Source organism: Ooceraea biroi, chromosome 1 (genome assembly GCF_003672135.1).
Source record: "Ooceraea biroi isolate clonal line C1 chromosome 1, Obir_v5.4, whole genome shotgun sequence".
Lineage (NCBI taxonomy): Eukaryota > Metazoa > Arthropoda > Insecta > Hymenoptera > Formicidae > Ooceraea > Ooceraea biroi.
This window is the reverse complement of record NC_039506.1, coordinates 22593536-22602759: the sequence shown is the minus strand read 5'-3', so window position 1 is coordinate 22602759 and position 9224 is coordinate 22593536. Positions and strand designations below refer to the sequence as shown.

The 9224-nt window shown below is 46.0% G+C and overlaps 1 protein-coding gene across 1 annotated transcript in view; it reads left to right on the top strand.

Annotated features, from left to right (window-relative positions):
• Positions 1-6383: 6383 nt before the first annotated feature.
• The window catches only part of LOC105283503 (teneurin-m), a 603501-nt gene continuing 600660 nt past the window's right edge, over positions 6384-9224 (top strand). The window contains exon 1 of the mRNA XM_026972357.1: positions 6384-7412. The gene's annotated coding sequence lies outside the window, so the exon portion shown is untranslated. The remainder of the gene's footprint in view (positions 7413-9224) is intronic.

The following is a 9224-nucleotide window of genomic DNA, read 5'->3' as shown; positions in this document are numbered from 1 at the left end:
ACATGGAAACAGACACGTATAACGATGGAACGTTATCTTTATTAAGGATGATTGATACCGTTGATAATCTGACGGTAATGCACGATGTCATCTCCGTTCGTATTCCAAAATTTGGATTTCGATGGGAGCATCTCTCTCGCAGCGCAACTTGCATTCGCCATAAATTCGCCCCTGCCACTACGCGACAGTAAATCCAGTTTATCGTCGCGCTCATCCTTTCGCAGTATCGCTCGCATTGTTGTCATAAAGCATCGGGGGCCGCTTTTGCTGACCCGGCCCGGCAACGGTTAATGTGTCCATCGTGAAAAATTCGTTAATTTCACAGTGACTGCATCCGCGCGCGGGCGGTCGCTTCTCGTACACGTCGGGCCGGCTCTTTTGTTCGCACGCGCGTGTATTCGTATGCACGCGCAAAAGCGAATGCACGAGCGAAACAAGCGTCGGGGCTCAGCGTCGTTCGGCTCGGCTGTGTGCGTTTGGGGGATGGTTTCCCCTCTAACGCTGCGCGTATTATTGACGGCTCAAATTCATTAGATTCTCTCGCGACGCCGCCGAGGGGTTGGGATCCCGCGAGGGTGAAGGCGACAGAGCGAGAACCCGAATCCCGCCCCGGATCGCCACGGAAAAAAAGGTCGAATCCCGCAAAAACGCGTATCGGATTATTTTACCGAATCGCATCACTAAATCGCGACTGCATGGGGCGGAAAACAGAGAGAAAGAGAGAAAAAGAGAAAGTGAGAGAGAAAGATTCTATTGATTCTATTGATGTACTTTGAAGTGCACCGATTCTCTTATCAAGCGTGATGCAACGAGATTTGCGATGTTACCTCATACCAAATTTATTCAAGTAACGTGTACCAAGTAAGGTTGCTTGTACGTTAAAGTTTTGAGGTTTCACGGATAATTGGAGTGGCTTCCCACGACGCGAAGGGAAATGAAATTTCATGGTGTCCTTAAGAAGCGACGTAAGTTTCGCGCGGACGGAGAGCTTCGTACGGTTCACCATAAAAATCGTGATTTAAGATTCTGTCGGCAACCCTAGAATTGTATTTCCATCATCCATTTTGTTCCCTCCGATCGCTGGCTTGGTGCAAACGCATTTTTCTTTCGACACCGCGAAGAGGCGGGGGCATAAGTTATTCCTTTGGTTCTACGTTACGAAGGTCCTCGAGGGACGCTACAGCTTGGCGATGCCGCCCTTTCTCATTTTCCCTCTCTCTCTTTCCCTCCCTTGATCTGTCCTAACGTTTACGACGAATCGCACGGAGAGGAAGGGAAATGTCTTTCCCCATTTTTTTGCACTTTTTTACGAAGCGAGTGTCGCTTGATGCATGGCCGCCGTTTAATACCATTATCTGCTCTCTACCTTCCGAATGAACAAATCATTTCGGCTTCTCTAATATCGTCGTCTGTAAATATCCTTAAACGTGAGAGACGCAACACGCGCGTACACGAAGCGGAGCGAGCGCATTATCCGCTGAAAAATATCTCCTAATAAAACGTTTCGAAGACGCATTACGTGCGTTGCATTTTCGCCGCAGGGGAAAGCGTACGGGGGCTCGCGAATCCCGAGAATGCATTTGCATAGGCAACTGTGCGCTCGAATGCTGCACGGCCCTAAATACAAAGTCTCCGTCTCTCAGCGGCGCATTGTCAGTAGTACTGTCTGGTCTGGAGTGATTAACTCCCCTTTCATTATCGCCGCTTCCGTGACCTTCGTCGTATCTCGACGTAGTCTCCTTCCTCCTTCACGTCCTCGCGCGCATTCCTGGCGCATTTTAAAGCGACCCTCGCCCGCGTTGTCGCGCCCCTGCCTCGACGACCTGTCGAGGCACGAGTTGATAATGTTCTCGCAATTAATAATCGCGAAATTAATACCAAGACGTGAGAATAAAGATAGATGGGAATACGGAATTCTTTTGAAATTTCTTCCTTCGCTTCTTTACTCATTTAAGAACGTTTCTCGCGCCTCCCCCTTTTTGTATTATAATATACATTTTCGCATATTTTTTTTATATCATTTCCTCGGCACTGTGCGGAAGAAGAATACATGTTCCTCCAAATGGACGTGGTTATGTAAATCCAACTCCCAATATTACCTTCCAACTATAGTTTAAAAAAAGAAATATTCCATATGAAACTCTATTGTACCATTGTAAAAATATTCATAAAATTCTAATTTAATTATACAATTTTAGGAATGCTTTGTGTAATATAATGCTCGAAATGCAGCGAATTGTGTGGTGCGTACCTAATAAGTATAATAAGTAATAATAATTTCGGATATTTTTTCAATATAGATTTTTCAAATAAAAAAAAGGATTAATCCAAAATAACTAACACGCAACAACCCGAGAAGTAGCAGAAGCCTAATTAATTAACGTAATGAATAAAAGTCTTCACATTATATTTAAAAAAACTTGATTACTTTTAAGCTGCAATTTTATTCGAAAAATTTGAAAGTTTTTGTTACATGACAATAATAATCGATTGTACATTATAAAGCTATTGATTGATTATTAATCGATATTATTATTACATTCCTGTACGGGTACTGTCATGTTATGTTTTATTACATTTCAACACTTTCAAAGGGATGTATTACTGATAGTCGCGCACAATAATCCTTTAAAAATCTTTTTTGTGTTACAAACCGTGTTGAGGGGATAACCGAAAATGCTTCTCGTCAATTCTTTTAATAATGAACTGTACTATATCGAATGTCCATTTCCGAAAAAGCTGTTTCGAGATATTAGTTTCACTCGTTACAACGTAACGGTGTATGTATAGCATCGTAACTCACCGGCAATTCATCGCGATTACAATCGACCGCTGATCGTTGCGCGCTTCGATTTGGAAGCCGCGACGAATTGACGACCTAGCCTATTTTTGAATCAATTGATCGCTATGTGGGAACGTAGATTTCATGAAAAGCCATCCGCGGCGTAGGTCATTCGATGAAATCAAATGTCGAGCTCACCAGATTCGTTTTACCCGAGCATATTCGTGCGGACTGTGTCGTATAGAGAGGCCCGAGAATGTAAAAAACTGCAATCCGAGAAGATTGAATGATCGCGCGCCGGAATAGATTAATTCCCCGGAGGGTCGATTTTGCGGAACTGCGGCATTTTATTACGGCTCGATCCTTGACCCGGCAGATAATGAGTTGACCTGATAACCCGGAAAACCGCAAGCAGGCAAGTTATTCCTGTATTCGATAATGAACCTACTAATCCGCCCGGTTTAATTATTTTTTACCGTACATTTAAACAACGAGCAATGGCGAAACAAAACAGAACACGATTCGTTCTTGATCGTTGGCTATTACTCGCGTATGCGTATCGATAGGCATTGATAAATATTGTACGCGCTCGCTTCGTCGAGCTGCATCGTTATCCTACACGTCCGCGCAAATCCAATGAAGAGAGGCGCGTTAATATAATCGGCAAAAAAGGCAGCACTCCGCGGTGCGCGGCAAGTGCACTTGCGGCAGAGCCCTTTAACCCCCGCGGGGATAGAGAGTGCACCGCCAGTCACGAGCGTAACTAATCGCGGCATCGGCGAACGATTGTACTCGGCTCGGCGATGCAGCGCGGCAGAAACTCACCCCCACGTATTCCCCCATAATAATCCGTAAAATATTTCGCGCGGTTAGACGAAACTTGGCAAAGTTGAGCGCGTGACACCTGCCGCGCGTAATCAACCCGCCGAGTTAACTGGGTTTCTCGTTCTCTTGGCCGCGCGGAAACCGGGCCACCCCCATCACAGCCATGTATGTATGCATACTTCCGGCGACGGTAACCGCAGCGCGACACAGCCGACGCATATTGTCTCAATCTCCGGGGTTATCCGGGGCATCGTCTAAATTCATGCCCGATCGACCAATGGAAACGCCGACGTATGCACCTCCAGCCACCCTCCGGCGGAAGTTAGTGCCGCACGAACGCCGTCGCGGAAGCTGACGCTACTTCTCAGCTTATGCTCGGTAATTGAGATTTCGGCAAGCGAGCGAGCGAGAGAGAGAGAGAGAGAGAGAGAGAGAGCATTAGAAAGTCGTAAGCCAACTAAGAACTCGCGTTGTTTACCCCCATGACCCTGTCGTCGAGATGAAATGGCCGTTCGCAAATTTCGCGACATTCGAAACGCGACAAGAATATGCATCGATGCTGTTTTATTATATCGCGATACATATTCATGTATTTGCAGAAGCCGTTAAATTGTGTAAATTGAAATCAGTAGAACAATTGAAATGATCTCGGTCTAATTATGCTCGGAAAAATAGCACGATGGAACAGTAGAATTATTCAATCTGCAACAGGCTTGGAATTAAAACAATGGCAAGTATTAATATTAGTAGAAATACGTGAGTATTATATGTAACAATATTTTTAAAAATGACATAAAAATGGAGAAACGTTTGTACGTGTGCTAAAATCGTTGGTAATGGTCTATTGACCTACGTGTATGTATCAAATAGCGCAATTTGCGATAAAAGCTCGGGAAAGTACTATTTTTCTTATAAAAATAAAGGATATAGCGCGCGAATTGAATAGAAAAATAATGCATTTTAATATAGACGCAATGTTTTTTTTTTGCGAGGGGGAAAGAGAATTTACGCATGATTTTCTCTGCAGGCCGTCAATTATGCGTTGACCCTTAAAGCCTATTCAGTCGCGCGTACAACTATCTCTATGTCCCTCTTTCTCTCTCGCGTTTCGTGAATAATATCTGCCTCTAAGCCTACTAATTATGGCGCAGCGATACAACGTCCGCATAATGAAATATGTATTACAGAACGTGTAACGTTAATTACGCGAAGCCAACAAGCACAGAAATGCGATACAATTCTGTACTCTACATGTGTGTATTCTCCGTCCGAGACGATATATTTAGACATAAACGATACATAAACAAATAACACGATGCATTTCCGCGAGCTGTCGGATACATATCGGAGAAACGGTTTACTCGTGTTACGACGGCGTGTCTGTATCGAAAAGTTTATGGAGGATTTAATTATTGGAGACTTTATCGCACACGAGTGAAAATCTTGTTAATATCGAATTTCGTTTAACCAGTTTCTTTTTCCAAAAAAAGACTAAAATTTATGACTCCTGCTTCATCCGTAGTAAGAAAAGAATTATAATATTATCGAATTTCTTGAAATAATGAAGGCGCATTACACACTTAAACGTATGACATATTTGCCAGCAATAGTAGTAGAAAGACAACAACAGCAAGAGCAACAAGTGCGCCAGTCGTAATTACCCTCCATTTCGCTTCACGAACTGTTACCTCGTAACAAATAAACGTTTCATGACGACAACCAAATAGGCTGTCAAATTTATGATAATATCTGTTTCAAAAAGACAAGTTGCATAAATTCTCTAGGATATATAATTAAAGTTGCATAGATGCATATCTGCCATTTCGCTTGTCATTATTATCACACAAGCACATTATTACATTAATTATATCAATTACGTTTCACAAAAGAACACGTTTGATTTTACAAATTATTGAACAAACATAAAAAAAGTTTAGAAAAATCTATCCGAGTGCAAACAAATTATTAATACAAGTATAAAAATTTTATTATAAAATTAGTGCAAAAAACATAAAAGAACTCAAACTAAGCATAGTGGGCACCTTTTCCAACTACGTAACACTTTGATCAACACTAATCTCACATGATCAAGGTGACAAAAAAGAATTTGCCATTACACAGCACATACGCTGGTCTAAAAAAACGTATTTTGAAATCTCAAAGCCGACGCGTGTACACGTAAGCGCTTAATAATGCGGGCAGGCGAATAATCAAATCGACGAAGATACGTCGACGGAAAGCGAGACTCAATCGGCACGGCAAAAACGGCGCGAGATAGGCAGGATAGAGAGTGCAGGAACGATGCGGAAGCGAAGGAGAACACGAGGGGTAGCACACATACAGGCACACACAGCACACACACAGCACACGGAAGGAAGACAGGCGTCCCCCAGCAACCCCACCGGTGGTGGCAACCACCTCTCGGTGGTGGATGCACCTCCGCGAGCAGCGGAGGCAGCAGTAGCAGCGGCACCAGCAACAGCGGCGGCAACCTCCCCCCGAAAGCGCAGAACGTGGCGCATGCCCATCCGGGAATCGAACCCGTGGAGGCACAACGTCACCGTCAGACCAGCCGCCGGGTTCCTCAGTACGTTTGGCGAACAGTTCGCGAACGGACGTATTCCTCCTCGTGCGAACCCTGGAGAACGCTCTCGTCCCAGCATATAAACACGAGGGTGTGCTTGGCATCGGAGACGCGGTGGTCACGACCTCGACCCGCGCCGCCCTGCCGCCGGGCCCGACGCCGAATGCGAGGAACCCGCCGATACGCCCGCGGGACGAATCACTTCTCTTCGTCTTCTCCGTAGGCTAAGCTCTCCTTGTCCTCCAAGAGTCCTGCGTCGACTCTCCGGCGTGAACGCCACGGCGTGACGCGGGCGGAACATCCCCCAGCACAGCTCGCCGTCCAGATCAGCGCGTAGCGCTGGCCCCGCGCACGCACTGACCTCGCCGCTGAGGGTTCGCATCGCGGCACACCACCAAGGTCGCCCGCCCGATCAATGAACGTGGCGTCTGCCGCCACGTGACCGGACGACAGCGCGGACAATACAGAAGCCCGCGTTCTCTGGACCGCCTCTCGAGGAACGCTCGAGGAATCCCCGTCTCGGGGTGCTTGAATTCGTAAATCGCTCGCGAGAATCCCGAACTGTCGTAGCCGCACTCGCCGAGAGTGCCGCGAGGGTAATCTTCCGGACGAACGATTCTTCCTGAGACATTCCGCGTCTGCCTCGGCGTTGCTCCGAGCTTTTGCTACGTTTGCACGTTGAACTCGAGAAACCGACGATCGAGAAGCACGTTCGCGCATATCGGAAGTCGTATGACGGATAGTTTTCTTCTTCTTTCTGGACACGTTTGGTAGCACGTGACAAATAGCACGTGACAGCGATTCGGTGCAGAAAATTCGCCGCGAAAATACCGTAGTCTTGCCGATCCGCTATTCGCAGATTCTGCCTGCCGGCCGATTCTGTCCCCCTCGATCACAAATTTGCAGACACTGATTGCGCGATGTGGCAAGGAGAACGTTAATGTCTCGTCGACTCCGCTCACGCTCCGCCGCGCGCGTGCTCTTTGATATATTTGCCGACTGTTAAAGAGTTCGTACGACGGAAGGGGAAGACAGAAAGAGAGAACGACTGTGACGTGCAGTGCAATCTGTGTAAAGTAGACTCCGGGGACGACGGGAAGGCAGTTGGAACGTGACATGACGAGAGAGTTATAGAGGCCGAAGAATACGGACGGAAAAACGGAGGGAGACGGACTTCGTTTAAGCTTCCGAGGTGGGAATTGTCGCGCCAACGTGAGACCGGTGAGTCCTCAGCTTGAGTATCACTATGTTACGTAAGGAATGCGCGTCACGCGGCGTTTTAGCAAGTTGTTGCTAAAAAATACCGTTTAACGTTTGATTCGGAGGAACGAGAAGCGCTGCGGCGAGGCAGCGCGGCCGCGTTCATTGTTTATGATCATCTTCGAATGAGCAACAAGTGTTGCTGGCATTGTGTCAGACAATCTATTCTTGATATCGAACCATAAATAGCTCTCCGCTGTATGAATCACGTACTTTTACCAAGAAAGCGAGAACGGAATTTTTTTCGATATCTATTTTAACGTACACAGTCGTTTATAAAACAATTCGTTGAAACAGTTTTTGTCAAAGAAGCACTGTATGGAGAGATCAAAATATAAATATAATCTATCCCCCTCTATAATCTGCATCTCTTTCTCTCTCAACGCGTATCCTCTACTTACATATACTTGTCACTTGAGTGACAATCAAATAAAGAATAGCTATTTCCGATTTACGAGTTTAACGAGCTTGATAATTTCAGCAAAAAGCAGCAATGCATTAGTATCACCTGATTCGAACGAACAATCAGTCGCGTTTGTGACCTCGATGATAATGATTACGATGAAGCGTATGGCGAGTATTTAGCGCTCGCGAGGTACCATTAGCTCCAAGACGTACCTTAAAATAGTATGGGATAAGGAGGCGAGAGCGGTGGGAAAATGAGGTGGGACGGAGGAAAGCAGGAACAACGGAGTGTGACAAAAAGGACCTGCCGTACGAGCATGAGTGACATTAAGCTGACGTGAGTGGAAGAACCGGCTGAAGTCGTGGGTGGTCTGTAAGCGGGAAAAAGATTTGGAGACAGAGTTGACAAAGCAGAAGCGCAGCAGACGAAGGAGAAACGGCGCGACCGGGATAGTCGACAGGAGAAAAGTTATGGCCTGGCAAGACGGCGAGCAGCTTGCGACCGTCATCCAATTAATATGCGCGACGGTATAATTCCGCGGTTACAATTTCGACGAGCGCGTTCGCCGATATATGCGCATTTAGCTTGGCGGAATCATGAATTCAAATGTTGACTATTCAACCCCCGACCGAACTCGGTTGGTTTATGCATGCGCCGATAAAGTTATTAATTGCCCAAGTTCGTACGCGGCTCTTACAGAACTCCGCCACGACTTACGCGGCTCGTTAATAGCGCGTAAATATTTCACGAAAAACGTGACGTCCCGCTTTCAAGCACGTATGGAATCGACGATTTTTTTCAAGGGACATCCCGTGCGCTAAGTAAGTTGTTAGCTGATTAATTTAACGTGAACCTTTACGGGAGATGAATGAATGAGCAGACAGAAATAACTCGCGACGAAATTAATTGGCTCTTTTGCGGCACGGACAATTAATTTACTTGCGGCGCGCAAACTTTTTCTCCGAGCCATATAGACGTATAGACGCGTGTGTGTGTATGTGTGTGTGTGTGTGTTCACGCGCTTGCACGTACGTAGAAAATTCACCATCGCAGGCGACCTTAATTTTTTCCTTCTTTCGCGTAAACTTAGTTAAGTAAGTAGCCAGAAAAAGATGGGCGCACGTAAATGAGCGTTACGCAGGAATAAAAACTCGTCCAGCCGTCTATTGTGCTCTGTAAAACTGTCTGTCACGGAACGCGCGGCTTGTTAGGCAAATATCACGCAAATATATTTTGATGAATACAAAAAAAAAGGGATCGATCGATCACGATAATTACATGTCGCGGGCGAAGCCGGGGGCGCGGCGTAATTCAACGCGTCGAAAGTTAGTCGTCATTAATTTCCTCGTTTCGCTTAATTAATGCCG